General features: G+C 59.7%; 1 protein-coding gene across 5 annotated transcripts in view; it reads right to left on the bottom strand.

Moving 5' to 3' along the window:
- The window catches only part of PLEKHA6 (pleckstrin homology domain containing A6), a 39,525-nt gene extending 22,148 nt beyond the window's left edge, over positions 1-17,377 (bottom strand). The window contains exon 1 of one of the 5 annotated variants that reach the window (XM_052698191.1): positions 17,241-17,377. The gene's annotated coding sequence lies outside the window, so the exon portion shown is untranslated. Of the gene's footprint in view, positions 1-2,815; positions 2,938-3,098; positions 3,207-4,045; positions 4,156-8,140; positions 8,241-17,240 lie in introns of those variants that run through there. The other 4 variants (XM_052698190.1, XM_052698188.1, XM_052698180.1 and 1 more) reach the window with 4 other exon arrangements.
- Positions 17,378-18,048: the final 671 nt, after the last annotated feature.

Genomic DNA, 18,048 nt, shown 5'->3' with positions numbered 1-18,048 from the left:
CTCCTTTCATCCTGGCCTCCTTCCTCTGTTTTTCCAGCCTTTTCTTCACCTCTCTCCCTCCCTCTCCTCAGCCACATCCCTGTCCTCTGACCAAGCCCTTGAAATCTGTTTGTTTTCCCAGGAAGAAGGGAATGCAGGGTGTCATCCATGGGCACCCTGCGAGGAGGTGGGAGAGAAGAACCCACTTCCAAGCAGCCCCGTGCAAACTGCTGAGCCCTGACCTGTTGGGGAGCACAGGGCAAAAATCTGGGAGCAGAGCATCGGGAAATGGAGCCTTTCTCCTCCATCCACACAGCAGCCCCACTGCACAGCCGGGAGCACAAAGGAGCAGCTTTGTCTGCGAGGAATCAGTGGCGCTCTGGGAAGATTTATTTCCCCCTGAGCCATAATAAACCGGACCCTCTGTGCGCTGCTCAGAGCACAAGTTCTGCACATTGGATGTGAGAGAAAAAAATAAATAGAAGCAATTCTGCAGGCGCAGCAGCAACCCAACAGCCAGAGGATGAGTGCCAGCACTCAGCTCCTCTGCCGTCCCCACGCAGAGCGAGGGGCCGTGACAAAGGCAGCAGGAGGGGGCCGGGCTGCTCCCTGTGCAGCCATTCCAACTGATCCAAGTGGGATAACGAGGGCTGTGCGCCCTCCCTGCTCTGCTGCGTGGTGCACGGTGACAGCCCCAGCGTGGGTCACAGCACTGTGGGAGGATGGGCAGAACAAGCGGACAGGAATTCATAGGAATTGAACAAAGGGAAGAGCGGGGAATCAGCAGCCAGGAGCCGAGCTGATGGAGGAGAAGTTTGGGAATTGCTGCTCTCAGCGTTTCCAAATTCCCTTCTGCTTACAGGAGTTATGAGCGAGGCTTGGCTCACTTGGGGGGGCTGAAAGGGAAAAGGCTGTGGAGAGAGGAGGAGATGAAGGCAAAGAGAGGAGGGCAGAGCTCCACGCAACCCCGTGGCCTGCCCCACATCCTAACCAGGCACTGACACGGGCTCAGCACAGCCTGGAAATGCACTGAGCTCAGCCCTGGGATGAAAGCTCTTTGTGGGCACCCACACAGCCGCGCTGGGTGCGCAGCCAGGCACAGAGGTTTCCCTCTCACTGCTGGTTTTCCCCCATTGGATTAGGGTAACCCAATCCATGCCCTAACCCCAGCCACGCCGCCAGCTGAGCTGAGAGAGCGTTTCCGGAGCCGCATTCACCGCCGAGGCAGGGATGGGGGCCAGCAGCCAGCACAGCCCCCACGCTAACAACAACGAGCTCCTGGCTCCTGCTGCTCCTGGCACAGCGCGGGGATGCATCCGAGCAGCATCTGCACACCCTGCTCCTACAGGCCCACGCACTGCTGTGTTCCCCATTCAGCTGCTGGGGATGCAATGCATTTATTTGACCTCCTGCCCTGTTCTGGGCTTAGGAGTTGGCCCTGGTGTTGGGACACCGCTGGGCCGCTTTGGCCATCAAGTGCCATGTGGCACCTCCAAGCCTGGCCATGCAGGGAAGGAACTCTGAGCAGCCCCAGGAGGGAGAGTGCTATGAGCACCCGTCTTCTCTGCCACCCCACCCTGGTGACAAACCACACACGTCAGCTGCCACAGCACCGCACCTCACCATCCATCACTGGACGTCAGCCTGCACCCAATGCTTTGCTGCATTCTGTGCACCCTACAGGGTGGGCCACTGAGCCCACCAGCACCTCAGCCAGGCTGGGCTTTCCGGGCTGCAAACACATCCTGGCAGTAAATCCATGGGAGATACACAAGGAGGGAAAGTCACAAAGCCTGAGTTGGATCCTGCACGCAGCGCTGGGGCTGGCAGCTGCTGGGCAAAGTCCCCGGAAGGGAGGGAGCACGGCGGCTGCCTGCGTGCCCACATCCCACAGGGTGACTCTGCATCACTGAGCACAACGTGTAACGTCACCACCACGCAGCTGGGCGGTGGTGGCACTGAGCGGTGACACCTGAGGGACCCTATGAGGTTGGGACCATCATCGATCCGGGGTCCCAGCCTGGATAAATGGGAGATAAGATGGCAAAGCCCCCTCTGTGCTCAGCACTGCAGGGCGGGATGGAGCCCAAGGACCTCAGGGGATTTCCAGAGAACAAAGCGGCTGCTGGCAGTCAGCATTGCCTGCGGCGGGGGGGCCGGCACTCCCCTCCTGCTCCAGCCAAGGAGAAGAGTCCAGGGGAAGCAGAGAGTTTATGTTTGATCTCCCTGGTAACTCCAGCTCCATCACAGCTCCGGCTCTGGAAGGGGGGAGAGGCAAAGGCATCCCTCAAAGGGACAGCCCGGCTGGAATGCGCTGCTGAGAGAGATGCAAAGCCTGGGGCAGCCCGTATCCATGGTCTGACATTTGAGGAATGTCGCAGCGTTGTGACAGCAGTGACCGAGGATGGGGGCACAGCTCTGTGCCCACTTCAGCCACATCGCCCTGCTGTCCCTTCTTGGGGACAAATACACCCACATCCCAGCACCCACTGTGCCCACAGAGAGCTGTGCAGACGCTGAGATGCACATGGCACAGCGTGGGTGAGCAGACAGGAGACGTGGAGTGCATAACCCAGCTCAGGACACAGCCATCAGCCTCCCCCCACAAAACCACAGCCCCCACCAACCTGGAACCATTCTGGATCTGCAGACCATTCCCCTGGCCATGGGGTCACAGTGGGGACGTGGGCGCAGGGTCCGGCGTGGTGCTGTGGGCAAAACCTCCAAACCAGGTGCTGCACAGATATGGCCACAGAACTGCACACCAACCCCAGGCCTGAGGGATATAAAGCTCTCCCTAAGCTCTTTACCAAACCACCTCCAGCAGCAGAAATACCTGTCTGAAGCAATCGAGGCAGAAAGCAAACCAGAGCCGAGCTCTCCTCGGGCAACTCAGGTCAGGGGTGGGGGATTACGGCAGCAGCGTGGGGAAATCCTTTCGGGTTAAATCCTCAGCACCTGCTTAAACCACCGCACACGATAATCGCGACAGCATCCTTTCGGCGACGGGCACCGCAGCGACACTTCGGCGGCCGCATCCGCGTCGCCCCGCGCCCCCCCCCGCCCGCAGACAATGGCCCACGTGTGTCACCGCACCGCACCGCACCGCACGCACTCACCGCCGCCACCGCGCGTCCCTTCCGTCCGCACCGTTTGCCAAAGCCGGCGGCTGTGAGCTGCCGCTGGATGATTTCCTGCAGAGCCCTTCGGGACCGCGGTCAGTATCAATCATTAACAGCCACCGCAGCCCGGCTGCTTTAACCCCCTCGGCACCGCGCCGCAGCGGTAGGATTCTTCCATCGGCGTTGGTTACGGTGTCCCAAAGCCCCTCGCGCGTCACCGCGGTGCAGCTCACCCATCCACCCTCTCCCAACGCAAAGGGGCTCCCGAGGGGCTCTGCACCCTGGGGGATTCGTGCCTGTCCCTACAGCACTGAGCAGCTGCACCTGGTGGCAGTTGCAAAGTCCTCATTATGAGCATCCCACGCTGCTCCACGTCTCCGACCCTGAGGGCCTCATCCTGCCTCTGTGCAGTGAGGCTGGATTCTGCAGCCCAATGAGCAGCGGAGAATAGCAGAGGGGGGGATGCTGTGGGGTGCAGCACGCAGCTGGCACCGTCCCTGTGTGTCTGGGAAGGACGAACGCTCCCTCTAACAAAAGTCATCACCTGCAGCCAGGCGTGCTGTCAGTATAGGGTTAATCCCTTGGCAGGGACATCTCCCCGCTCCCCAGGCACAGACCCCCCCCCAGTGCCGCAGGGACTGGACACATCTCCTTCCCTTCCCACTGCTGTTAGCCATCCCGTGGGGCAGCTGATGATTAACCTTGGGCTGCAGTTGCCGCCGGCCCCCCCATCCCATGCCAGAGCACATCAGTGCCTGCAGCCACTGAGGGGATGAGAAAAAGCTCAGCCACCAAAGCAGACCCACGGGGTAAGGAAAGCATCTCCATCCCCAGCCCCATGCTTCCCCTTTTCCTGCAGCAATGGAGCAAACATCCATGCTCAGCCCATGCTCCCCTCCTTCAGCACGGTCCCATTGCTGCAGCCATGGGGTAGAGGTACTCACAGCCCGATGCAGATTGGGATTTCAGACACCGACACGCAGTGGATTTTGTCTTCTCCAGCAGCTCAGCCCTGCCTGCAACCCCGGGGGCGTCCAGGCTGCGAGTGCTCATAAATAGCTTTGGACAAACATCTGCACGGCACCACCCCGTGCAGGCTGGAAAGCAGAGGGCTGCTGTGGGGATGGTTTTAATCAAGATAGAAGACCATCGAACGGCCAAAAAAACCCACACAGACAGGAGTGAGCTGTAAATAAGCACAGATGCGGCGGCCGATAAGATCTGCCTGCAGCAGGGCTCGGCCCCTTTGCATATGGGTGCAGCCTTTGGATTTCCCATTCCCGGGGCAGCAACTCGGGATGTTGGGGGGCAAAACATCGTTCTGCTTCCACCCCCAATGCCAAACCCTCAGCCCCACTGCCGCCACCACAGCACAGCACGGGCTCAGAGCATCCAGCCAGCTGTGGGTTGGACGGCGGCTGCTTCTCGCATGGATTTGGGTTTGGGGGGGACTTTGGGTTCACTTGTCCACGGGTTCATGGGCTGCTGCCAGCCCTCCAAGTGACTCATCGGCTGCTCTGTGCCCAGACCTCCTGCAGTCAAGCCCCGACGCATTCGGCACATTCCTGGCATTGCCGGCTGTGCCGGCGCTGTGCAGCCCCACACCTGTTACAGTGGAGAGGAAGGGTGGGAACAAGCAGCTAGCTTGGATCTCTGCAAAGAGGCTCATGTGCTGCAGTTCACAGCCCCCGTGCTGCAGCAGAGCTGGTAGAGTCTCACTCTGGCAAAGCCACTGCCATCCCAAGGGCCTTTCCAGTGCAGCGCTGTGCTTTCTGTACCTCTGCATGGGTGTGACGGTGGCGGTGGGAAAACTCACTGTTTCCAGATCTGATCCTAAGCCTTCGTAGGCTCAGAACAGCTTGCAACCGTGCTGTGATGCAAGAGCACATGCATTTTGGTTGTGCAAGTGCGTGGTGCCAGGCAGCTCCCAAGGACGGTGCAGGCAGCAGCCCTGATCTACGTGGGGTGAATGAGGCTCTCGGGCCCTGCAAGGACCCACAGCCCTGCACGCAGCTCTGGGAGAAGCATGTGAATATAGCACGGGTGTGCAATGGAGGAGCAGCCAAAAGGGCACCCCAGTATCCAGGAGTGCCACCTCCAACGTGACAGCAACGTGCTGCACGCCCTGGCCCTGTCACCAGCAGCCCCCAGCACAGCCCTGCCTGTGCACGCGTCCACACCGCAGCCTCTGCGTACAAACAGAGCAGGAACCAAAGGTTCCCCACAGCCTGAGCTTTGTTTGTAAGCAAACAGATTTCAGACCAAACCAAACACACGGAGCCCAGGCAGAGGGATGGGCTGGGCTGGTTGAGCTCACCGCAGGAGTGGCTCTGCTCAGAAGGGCACAGCAGCAGTGCCACCACAGGCAGGTGGGGGACACCAGCACCGCTGGGGCTGCGCATCCAGAGCACGGCTTGAGGCAGACACAGATCAGTGTTTCAGAGCACCCAGAGCAAATCCCAGAGGCCCACAAACCAATGCACGGCGGGGCTCTGCTCCCCAGCTCTGTCAGACCCTCAGGATGGGACAAGGACCTGGGACAAAAGCTGCTGCCTCGCTGTCCCCCAACCACCCTCAAAGCAGCTCCTGGCACAGCTCTGACCAGTTCCTATCAGCGCTGCAGCAACGCAACCAGAGGTGGCACCCACACGGTGCAGCCTGCAGGGCTGGGCTCACTGCACACCCAGCCATCAGCCTCCTCCACAAGCCATTAAAATACCCGGGATTGAGCCCAGTTGCTACTGGAACAGACTCAGCAGTGACGGGACAGCCGTGCCCTGGGTTTATGGCTGCCTCCAGCCCATCACGCCCCGTGTCGCAGGGCTGAGCTGGGGCACGGCTTCGTGGTGAATCACTGAGGCCATGTCCTCAGCAGCGCTCCCAGTGAGGTCCCAGGGACAGCTGCAGGGGGAAAAAGCAAGGAATTTGCCTGGAGAAAAGCGAGAAATTTGCTGTGGGAAAAGCAAAGAGAGCTGCAAGGCTTTGCAGCCCCACGGAGCAGAGCTTCTCAGGTCAGTGCAAACCCAGAGCAGTGCCTCTCTGCCACCAAACGGCCCTTTGCTGTCACCACCTCCACACGGCCGCGCTGTGCAGAGCAGCGTCAGCTCCACGCAACGAGATCTTCCCCTGAATGAAGTTTAGTCACCGTGGGATGTTTCCAATTGGAAATCAGGACAGTTCGGGCTGAAAGCAAGCCAGCTTTCCACTTCCCAGAAATCCCATTTGCAAGCGAGCCTGTTGCCAGTTCCCCTTTCTCCCCCAGTATCCAGTAAATAAATCCAGCTCCAAGCGAGGCGGGGAGATGCAGCACTTCAGGCTCTGTCTGCAGCCCAGCCCTGACTCTGTGCTCATCCCACAGAGGTTGCAGTGCTGCTTTCAGCCCTGGGCAGTGGGTGACAGCCTGATGGGACCTCAGTGCCTGCAGCTGTGCCTGGGGAGGGACGCAGGTGGGGCAGGAGCTGCCGAGCTGGTGCTGGAGCCTGGTTGCATCCCTTTGCCACTGCACCTGCCTGCAGCATCCCCTGGAGGAGGCTCCCAGCAGCAGGGGCTGGGGAATTGCATCAGGCTTCCTCTTTGTCCCAGTTGAGATGAGCAAAGCTGGTTATTGCCCTCTATAAAGAACTGGTTTGCTCCAGGAAGGCGGCGCTGGGAAGAGCCAGAGGCTGGCAGTGAGTTTCTGGAGGGCAGAGACAGGCAGATCCAGGTGGGTGCTCGCCTTCAGCAGGTTCTGGGGCAGCCCAGCAGCTCCGGATGGGTTTGTATCAGAGCTGGATTCTCTGCTGCTCCATGGGCAGGTACAGAAGAGCACAATCATCCATGCAGCGCCATGGCTCTGCTCGCTCACAGCTGTCCACTCAGAACTGTAGGACCATGCATGAAGATTGCAGATCTCGGCTACATTTGGCTGAAATTTCTGGACCAGGATGTTAAGAAGTCCTCAGGAATCGAGGGATTGCACCTGGAGGTTTGTGATCAAACTTAACTCCTTAGGAGACCACTGAGTGGAAGGAAACCAGCCATGCACTGGGCTCACAGGCCTATTCTCCCTCTCCACGTGCCATCCTTGCTCAGCAGGATGCTGCAGGCACCACGCAGGGACAGCAGATGTGACATCCAGCTCTGAACATCCATCCAGAACTGCAGCTGCACCACACGCATGGGTGCTTCCTGCCTTATCTCAGCGGTGCAGGAGATAAGAGATGTGGGGATGGCTTGGTTACAGACTTTGACACACAAGATGCCACCATTGCCCTGTCAACAGATTTGCTGCCACAGACATGGAAAAGCAGTGTGGGTTCAGTGCAGGGCATCGTGACCCCATCCATGCACACCCCAGGGAGGGGATGCAGGAGCTGGGGGCAGCCCTGCCAGCTTGTGGGAACTGCAGGGGGGATGTGTCTGACGCCAGAAGGATGCAGCCATGTCCTGCTTCCAGCTGCAGAAGTGGCTTGAAGCAGCATCCCAAGCAACTTGCTGTATTATCCCCCAGCCAGAAGGGTTGGGGCTCTCCCTGGTTTCAAAGCCAGCCAATGGCAGAAAGCATGGACACAGTCAGCAGGACCCCAGCCCGCATCCTGCTGCAAGCCCAGCTGTGTGCTCAGCCCTCTTGGCTGCCCCAGCCCTGCTCCCAGCCCTGCCAGCTATCAGTGCTCCCACAGGTGCCACTGAGCTCCCTGTAGGATGTTTAACCCCTGGCAGGGTGCACACGGGCACTGTGCTGTGCTCGTGGGCACAAAGCCTTGGCTGTATGCTGTGTTTACCAGCAAACGGGGACAAGTATTCCTGCAAATCCTCACCCTATCCGTGCCCACATCCCTGCAGATCCTCAGCTTTTCCATGCCCCTGCACACCCTCACCTTATCTGTGCCCACCGGTGCCAGCTTCAACCCGACTCCTCAGCGCTGCACGAGCAGCTCTGCAGCCAACATCCAGCAAAGCCCAGCTTCCTGCTGCCCCTCCACTATCCCAAACCCTTTCTTCCAGTACCCCTCCCTCCACCCCCAGCTCCACCAACCACCCAGACCCAGGCTCAGCCTGACCTGCTTGCTGGGAGCTGCCGCCGGCTGCAGGGAAGGGGGAAGCAGCCGCCGAGAGCCGCCACGTCCAAGCAAACGCTGCCGGGGGCTGATAAGCAAGGTCTGAAATCTGAGAGTGCAGGTTGGCTGCCTGCTATATAAACAGGCGCTCGCACACACGCACACCCCCAGCTTGCACGCCACTCCCGCCTGCTCACAGCCACGCCAGCACTCTATAGGGCACAGCTGTGCCATGGAGACCCCCGTCAGCAGTGCTGGACTTAAGCACGCTGGTGTGGACTCCAAGCACAGCCTGGTGCTGGGGTATGGCACGTTGCAGAGGTGGGCTTTGGTCCCTCCCAGCTCTGCATCTCATGGCAAAGGTGTTGTGACCCTGTGGTGGGCACTGGCTGAGTACTACGTGGGTGCTAAGAGCAGCAGTATGGAAGCCTCACACCGTCAGATGGAGGGGTTCAGCAGCACGCAGGGTCAGCCAAGCAGATGCCTGTGCTCACGAGCACATTTGCATCCCTCACCCAGCAGCAACAGGCATGCACAAACCACGATGGGGTCATGACCACCGTGGTGCCAAAAGCTTCACCCCTAGGCCTATTGCCATCCCCACAGCAGAGCCCCTCTGCTCGCCATCTCCTAACAACCAGAGCGTGCCAGTGCCACCGTGCGGCTTCTCTGTGCCAGTGCTACTGTGGGATTTCCTTGTGCCACCGTGGCTGTACTTCCTGCAGTGGGAGGAAACATTCAAGAAGACAAAACCCTGCCCTGTTTTTCCCAATTCTCCAGGCTCACCTGCAGCCCAGAACCGGGGCGGCCACATACCATCGGCGGGGCCGGGCTGCACGCTCGGCTGCTTGCTTCATCCTGCAGCCGCCTGCGGGGAGAGAAGGAGCTGTGCCCCCTGCTCAGGGAACACAGCACTGGGGCACTGCCACTGGGAAATGGGAGCCCCAGGATTGCTGATCCTCGGCACAGAGAGATTCTTTGCGGGTGCATCCATGAGAAACCTTCTCCACTGCGCTGGGAGAGCAGAGAGCACGAGCACAGCTAAGGGTTCTCCTGTGCTCCTCCAGCTCCTGAGGCCGGATTCACCTGAAGATCCTCTGTCCCAGGTGTGATGAGCCCAGCACAGCTCTGAGCCAACTCCCTGCCCCGCTTGCACAAGCAGCTGTGGGCGCTGCTGTGGTACAAACAATCACAGCCTGTTCACAAGGCCCAGCACCTGCCTCCTCCTCCTCCTCCTCCTCTCCCATTGCTCCACCTGATTGCAAGGAGACACGCCAAGCTCTGCTCCGTGCACGGCTCCCTGCACCCTCTGCTGTCCCTCCCAGGGCAGGGCCACCACCTGTCTCCTATCCCCATTGCTCCCATGGAAGTGCTGGCAGCACACAGAGCACCACGACCACTTCATCCCGGCTGCTCCAACCCCACACAGCAGCACGCTGACCCTGAGATCTTAAGATGCTTCTTCAGAAGAGCAACTTTGCCTTTGAGAAATGAGATTGCACTGGGTGCAGTGGGGATGAGACAGCCTGGGGCAGGGATTTCCTCCCCATGTTCACCATGCCAAAGGACTTTGAGCTGTCTGAAAGGCATTTTTCCTTCTTTTTTTTCTTTTCCTTATGGAGAAGAAGAGCCGGGGTCGAGCTTTTCACGCCATTCCCATAACCCTAATCCCCCTTGAGGGTGGGAGCACAGCTGGAGGGGCTGCTCCATGCCTTGGGGGGGGGACTCCTCCCCAGTCCTCAACCACAGAGGGTGCACCCCCCAATGTCCGTGCATCTCCACAGCCCACCCAATGCCAGCACAAGGAGCATCAGTCCCCCCGCCAGCCCCAGCCTGAACCCAAGGTCCCCTTTATCTCCAGCACTAGCATGCCTGCAGATAAGCCCAGCACATGAGGGATAACATAAGGTTCCAAGCAGCCTCTTCACTATCAGCAGCCCTCCCTCCACTCTGCAGCACGGGGTGGCTGCTGCCCTACTGCACTGTCCCCCCAAGGCTGTGGGATCTAAGCAAGGTCTCAGCATCCACATCCCAAATGCTGCACCAGCATCGGGGCTGATCTCGGCCCCTTCAGTCTCAGGTCCTGACCCACGATCCCAAAAATGTGGGGCTGAACCCCACGCTCCATGGCATGCACTGTCCCACAGGACCCCCGCTGACCCCCCACCATGGGCACCCCTTGGCCACCCCGCAGTGCAAGGCAACCTCTTACACTAATGAGTTTTAAAAGATTCATTACGTTCCCACTTCGACTGCTGCTCATTGTTTCTAAATTTGAGAATCTATTTGATTCTGGGATGAGGAGGAGAAAGACCCAAATAATAAAAGGCAACACTGAAACAAACAGTTTGCATCGGAAGATGTGGAGCAGGTCCCCCCAGCAGGGAATGGTAGTGGTGGGGGAGGGTGGGGAAGGCATGCAGCACGCATTGGGTTTGCAATGAAAGCAGGAATTGCTAATCATTGCTGCTCAGCTGAGCTGAAAGGAGATGCTGCCTGGGAAAACAAACAGAAAGGGTGAGCGCAGGGCACACGGACTTCACCTGACCCCATCTTGGCTGCTTCTCCTCCTTGATGAGAAAATCCCATCTGAGGTCCCCCAGGTACGAGCATCTCTCATGGGGTGACATAGGGCAGCCCCACTGCCTGCCTTTATCTCCAGCAGAATCAGCCTGGCCTTGAAAATAGGAGGATTTGGGAAGAAATAACACCAAAACAACCCCCCCTCCATGACTGCTTCCGAGCATCATGCCAGGCTATAAATACCAGCAGCGGATGCTGGAGCTCCACTATCCCTGGCTCTGAGCAGCACCCAGATTTAGGAAGGGACTGAAGGGAACAGCCCTGCAGCATGGGAGGAAGGGAGAAGGCACAGTGCTCGGCCGGGGTCAGCCTGAGCCTCAGGGACCAAACACACTGTTCACTTGGCCACAGTGATCCTGCAGGATGGATCCTGAGCTGATGTCTGTTGGCACCGAGGGGGTTTGGGGATGGAGGGGGGATGGGATGCCTCAAGCAGGAGTGAAGCAGCTGTGCCAGCAGGGCAAGAGAAGGAGAGTTGGAGGAAATCCCCACAGGGCCTTGGAGGCAGGGGAACCGGTGCCAGGAGGGAGTGAAAAGCAGTGCAGGTCGGTGCCAGGGCTGTGCGCCAAGCACTGTGGGAACACACAGACAGCCCCCAGCCCCCTCCAGTGTTCCCAGTGCTGCTGGTTGGGAGAGGGGGATGGGCGTAGAGGAAAGTCCTCTTGCAGCACATCCCAGGCCAGATTTCCCTGTCCCAGCCCAGGGGTGAGGGGCACCCACCTGCAGGGACCCTGTGTTTGAGGCCGGGGCTCAGGTCACAACCCGATGGGGGGAAGCCCTAATTGCAGCCCCGCCGCAGGATTGCTACCTCATTAGAGAGTAATTACAGAATAATTATCCTATGGTAACACCCAAACCCCGATCAGGAAATGGGACTGCTGGATGCCAGGATTCTGCACGCGTGTGCACACGCACACACACACACCCCAGGAAACCTCAGGGCAAAAGACAGCAGAGAGAGGACTCCTGGATCCCCACCGAGGATATGTGCCTCAGTTTCCCCACTCGTGCACCAGCACAGCAGCTGTCCCCTCTCTCTGCATTCACACCATCCTCAGAGATCTCAGCTTTTGCACGGGAGCTTCGTTTGCATCACATCCCCAACCTCAACAGGACGCTGCATCCTCATGAGCAACCCCAGGAGCCCCCAAAATCCCCATCCCAAGGCTTCAAACCGGGGACAGACACAGGAAGGTCTGCACCGGCCTCATCCAGCCCAAACCCTCCATCAGTGGGGACGGCCCCTAAGAGCAGGTGAACTTTAACCACATAAATCACATTCCTGCTGGCTCCCCGCCGGCACAGCCCTTATCTCCAGTGGGCTCACACAGATCTGTCTGCAGCCCATAGGAGGTCATGGCCCTATCTTGTGCCTGAGGACACTGGGAGATGGGGCAGCACGAGGAGCTGGTTGTGCCAGGCAGGAGTTGGACCCACTGGCCCCATTCCTGGTTGCTCACCCCAATGGATGCACCAGCTCCAGCTCCTCCTGCGATGATGGCAGCAAGGACAAGGTCACTCCAAGAGCAGCTCACAGCTGGCAGGGAGGAGATGAGGGACAGGGCACGAAGAGGCAGCGCTGACGGCTGCTGAATGGCCCTGCGTCTCGTAGCACACAGGCAGAGATGAGGAGCTCTGCGCTCCCCTCCGGGAACTCATCACCACGATTGCAGCTGAGAGTTGGAGCCCAGGGGCTGTGGAGTTCGCACGTAGCTCTCGAATCCCTCATCTCCCTGACAGGCAGGAGAGCAGCAGGCAGGCAGCAACGGAGCTGCAGGCGGCCCCTGCCAAAGGTCACTGCGTTTGCACATTCACAAAATATGCACTTAAGAAAAGAAAAGGAGGAGGAAAAGAAATCCCACGCTCACATGGAGGATGCGTCGCAAAGGAGCGCTACGGCTCGGGCTCTGCTCCAGCACAGCCTGCCCAACTGCCCAGCACTCTGCAATTAAAGCAATCAGCCACACGCGAAACTCACAGATTTCCATCTCCCGATTTGCTTCCCTGACCCTCAGGGTTCCAACTCATTTTCAAATTCTCCGGAAGAATAAAGGCTTGAAAATCAGTTTCGGCACATTGAGCAGATGGCTCTGGGGATCCACCATGGCCCGAAGAGCAGCAGGGGCAGAGCTGAGCCCTGCCGAGGCTGTGGGGTCAGGGGGGGTTGGGTCACCACACAGGCAGCCACATCCCCTCCCTCTGAACCCAACAGAACTTGGCCCCCCAACCCTGCAGAATTAGTGCTTCCAAGGGTTCTCTATGGGGATGGGTGTTGTCTCGCTGCCCAACCCCATCCTGCACCCAAACCTCCAAATCACCCGTGGATTTAAAGGAAGGGAATCCCTGCGTAACCCAGGGGTTCCACCTCCCGTGATCCCAAATGGAGAGGTCAGGATGAGCCACTGGAACACAGCGGTGTGAGCAGCCGTGCAGAGCAGCAGCCAGGCTCACCCTCACCCACACCACCTGCGCCAGGTGAGCCCTTTGCAGCAGCTCATTTGAAGCCACAATTAGCCCTCACCTGCCGGATCACAGCACTGCACGAGAGCACAGCACCCACCACAAAGAGTCCCCCAAAGGCTTTCAGATGCCCAGCCTGGGGCACAGGTGCAACACAGCACTACGTGGATGTTTGGCCCTTGGGATGCTGAGCCCCAGCACGGCTGTGTGTGGGGCACAGTGCCATGGGTGCACACGCCCCATCCTCACCCGGCGCCGAGCGCCGTCCCCTGGGGGCACAGAACCCAGGAAGGTGCTGAGCACGGCGCCCACTGCATCTCCCAAACGGTGCCCCGGGAATGGGGAGAGCGGGGCTGGGTAAGAACCGGCCGAGCTGGATGGGGAGCTCAGTGCTCTCGGTGCTGCCAGACTGGTCCTGGCTGTTCCTCCAGCTGCCAGCCTGGATGGAGACGGATCCAAACACGGCGCATTCCTCCCAGCTCACCCCCAATGTGAGACCCCAAGGCTGAGCACGGCAGCAGCACCTCTACGTATTCCAGACACGTTGCAGGGGCGACTCTTACCTGAGCTGCGAGGCTCCAGGCCCCGGCGGTGCTGAGCTGTCGGAGCTGCCGCCGCTGCTTACGTAAGGGAGGCGAGGAGAAGAGCGCTGCTGTGAGTCCCCAGCAACTGCAGGCAGCAGGAGAGGAACAGCAGCCTCTGCTGCTCGGCGGGAGATGGGTGACGGAGCTGTGCTCGGCACGAGGATGTGGGCTGCAGGGGATGCTCTGCTCTGCTCTACTCTACTCTGCTCTGCCAATGCTCCCAGCTCCGGTCCCGTGCCCCTTACCACCGGGGGATGGGGACAGCCTGAGCCCTGCTGAGAACAAAGGGCTGCACTGCGAAGGCTCTGGCTGCCGTTTAATTACCAGCACTGGGGCTCAGGGCAGCACAGCTGCACCCGAGCTGCTCAGCTGCAATGAGAAGAACGTTTAACAGAAGGGCATCGCACGGCTTCACTGGGAGCCGGTGATATGGGAGGTGTGGAAGGAAACCAGGAGCTGCACTGCTATGCTGGGATGGAGCAATGGGGGCAGATGGGGAGCAGCACCCAAAGTGCTGTGCGTGGTGGGGGGGAGAGGCGAGCCGGCAGGACCCTGAGTGGGGATCGTAACGCGGAGCGGGGAATCGCCATAAACTCATAGAATATCCCGACCCGTAAGGATCACCCAAGCAGGCAGCACGGACACGGAGCAGCATGTTTAGAGCAGGGCGTTTGTCTGTCGACGGGACGCCAGGCGCACACAAAAGCCGTCTCATTATCCCCTAATTAGTGCTTTGCCAGCTTCTGCAATTAACACCCATGCAAGCGGCTGCTGTTTGAGTAAACAGAGGGTTATGAGCACCCTGGAGTCGCTGGGGGCTCCGGCAGGACGCAGCCCACCCAGCCCCAGAGCAGAGCGGTGTCACCCCCGGGGTGGTGGCACTGGCCCGGCCGTGTCCCCGCAGCGCACACAGGGGATGGGAGAGGCTTTCCTCGGGGCTCCGGGGGGTGAGGGAGCAGCTCAGCCCTGCTGCTGCATCACAGCACGGTCCTTATGCAAAGAATGTCTCCTTCAGAAACATCAAAGGGAAGCCATCAGCCGGGCTGACACGGCCTTTCTCCGGCTGACCCAGAAACGTGGATCAAGCGCTGTCTCATCCCTTAATTGAGAAGTTGGTGACTTTGAATCTTTATTAAAGAGCTTTGGTAAATTCACAGATTAAGGCCACCACCGGCCGCTGCCATCACCCAACCTGATTCCCTGCCACCTCACCCAGCTGCTGCTTTCACTGCTTTGCACGGAGTGAAAACTGAACCAAAAGCAAAACTGCACCAAAAATCCAGGAAGAAAAAACAAACAACACACAAACACACACACAAACAAAAACCCAAACCAACAACAGCCTTTCTGCACAACCTGAGTCCCAGCACAACCAATGTGACAGCAGCACAATTCATCCCGCTGCCCCCATCATAAAGATCTGGGGCTGGGGGAGCACAGAACACCCCTAAGTACCACTGGGATGGGGCAGCACTGCACAGCTGGGTGCCCCCCTGCAGCCACGGAGCTGGCAGATCCTGGGGGAAAACGAGGCTAAGGAGGAGACGGCGCATTCCTTGCTGCACTCTTTCTGCCTGCTGTGGATTATCGTGTTTCAAGCTATGGAAAACAGAAGGGGGGATGCTACTACAAATGCCTGAGAGAGAAGAGAGAGAAGAGAAAGGGAGGAGGGCAGGCGGAGAAGCAGTGCTTTCCCCTCCAGCTAGAACGACAGGCAGGAGAAATCCCAGCCCAGCTGATTCCTGGGGATACAGATGGAGAAGAAAAGAACCCCGAGCCCCAGCCTGGCTGCAAGGGGTTAAGCTGAGCTCGGCAGCCTGGCGGGGGATTAAGCCCTGGCTGCCCATCTGGGTGATGTTTGCAGCATTCAGGCAATGCCAGGCCTGGCTGCAGAGCAGCAGAGCACAGGGCCAGCAGGCAGCAGCGTGCACGGGTGCAAATGCACATCCACACATGGACACACGCGTGCACAGGCACATGCACACATGCACATAAAAGCATTGCAGATCGGGTGATGCTGATGCATCTTCTTGCAAGCAGGGAGCAGCTGGGGAGGTGCAGCAGGCACAGCAGCTTCCTCCTGCAGTGCCAGGCGTGCAGCTCGCCCTTCCATCCATGCCTGTCCCTCCTCTCCTCAGTCCTGCGAGCCCTGCTGCTGCTCCTGCCGGTTTCTATGGGAACTCAGCAGGAAAACACGGCTCCCAGTGAGGCTGGCACTGGTCTGGCTGCCCAAAGCCATGAAGAGAACTGCTTGTCTGCTCCATCACAACCTTTCACCAGTTCTTCCCCAGCAGAGTAAAGGGGTCAAGAAGCACGGATCGGAGAAGGCCAGGAGCAATTCCTCCTGGAGAGCAGAATGCCCAGGTTCTGCCCTGCGATGCACGGTGGGATGCAATGGGATGTGCAATGGGATGCACAGCAGGATGCAATGCGATGCACAGCGGGCTGCAAACCTTCAGCATGTAGAAGTGGGAGAAACGGACGGATGCTGCTAATTCTCAGCTGCAGAGCAGCATGCACTGCCTACCAACAGCCTCGTCTGCCTGGAGGAACATCATCCCCAGCAAATGCCATCCTGGTCTCCTCAGTGCATGGCCTCCAGCAGAGCTGCCCACTCCCCTGTAGACCTAGGGATGGCCACGTGCCCCCTCCCCATTGCCATGGGGTGATCAGTCCCAGCCCTTCCACATGGGATTCACAGACCCGTGTTTAATTTAGCATGCACCATCATATGACGGAGCAGAGCGTGTGCCTTCAGATTTAGCAGCAGCGTCACAAAGCTGCCATTGACTGCTCAGGGACCATCTCCAGCTCTGCCAGACACCTCAGTGCTCCGGCGGGGGGGTGAGAAAGCACAGCACCTCACTGCTGACACACCGCCATGGGGGGGGGGGCTCAGTGCTGCTAACAAGTGGGCAGTGAGATGGAGCCCAGGGAAGTGCCAGACAACATCCTGGGCTGCATTGCTTGCAGCCCATCCTGACACAGCCATGAAACCAAGCCCAATGCATGCATATCTGGGGGGAACCCGACAATCTGAGCCCCCCCAGCCATCAGCATGGGGCCTTAGGGATGCAGAGACCAGCCCCCCCCACCCCCCCCGAAGCACAGATCCTACAGCGGTGGGGTTGGGGACACAAGGGAGGACTCAGCACACAAACACACCGCGGGGACAGCTGGGGGGGGTCCCCACGTCTCACCGACGTCACTGCAGAAAGGGTTTCCCAAGGGACCGTCAGAAGGTGCCACCTCTGCAGCACCACGGGGCACACTCAGAGCAGCCCAGGAGTGCTGGGCCCCCCCTGTGGAGCACAGATACCCCAAGGAAGGACTCCCCCAGCCGGCCCCATAGCGCACGTCCCGATCTGGAGATGCTCCGCCGCTTCACGACCCCCCACCGCAAACCCGAGGAGGAAGAGGAGGAGGAGGGAGAAGGAAGGAGGGGGGGGGGGTTGGCAGCCCTGAGGGGCACTCACCGTGCAGGGCGGGCAGCGGTCGGGCCCCCCCCGTTACTCAGAGGCTCAGCATCCTTTCGGGGCAGCCCCAGCCCGAGCCGGAGCCGCAGCCCGAGCCCGAGCCGGAGCGGGAGCCGGAGCGGGAGCTGGGCATGCTCGGGGACCGTGAGCGGCACGTGATGCCGGGCTGGCACCGAGCGGAGGGGGGGGGACGGGACCGAGCAGCCACCCCCACCCCGCCGCACTGTGCCCCCCCTTCCCCCCCTCTGCCCCGCAGCGGAGCTCTCTGCGTCACTGCGGGAAGGGGGGACCGCGCTGTTTGCCCCCCGGATCTCTGCATCCTCGGGGGGGGGTCGAACGCATCGTGCTGCCTCTCTGCAGCACGGGGGGGTGTGGGAGGAGGGGGGAGCAGCCCCTCTGTTTCTCAGTAGAGGAGGGTGACCACACACCCCCTGCATTGCTGGGGGACAGCCGTGACCACGAGCCCTAACCCCACATCCCAGCGTTGGAAAATAGCTGGGACATTCATTCTCCTGCAGTCCACATCTCCCAGAGCTGGGGGGGAACACGTCTGTTAATCCCCCGGAGTATGGGGGGGTGGGGGGGGGGGGGGTCGTCAGGAAGCACCTCCAGGCTCTGCAACCCAGGGAGAGCAGCCTGCAGGGAGAAGGTGCCCAGAGGCCGGGCTGCAGGACAGTTTGCCAAGCACAGTTTGGAGCACAGAGATCCTCCCCCAGCCCTGCTCAGCACCCACCCCCAGTGCCTGGCAGCACAGCAATTCCTGAGCTGCAGATCTGCAAATTCCAGCCCTACAGCGATGGCACCGTGT

The sequence above is a fragment of the Tympanuchus pallidicinctus genome, unplaced genomic scaffold (genome assembly GCF_026119805.1).
Source record: "Tympanuchus pallidicinctus isolate F22 unplaced genomic scaffold, pur_lepc_1.0 scaffold32, whole genome shotgun sequence".
NCBI lineage: Eukaryota > Metazoa > Chordata > Aves > Galliformes > Phasianidae > Tympanuchus > Tympanuchus pallidicinctus.
Note: the sequence above shows the minus strand (reverse complement) of the source record. Positions and strands in the feature narration are given on the sequence as shown.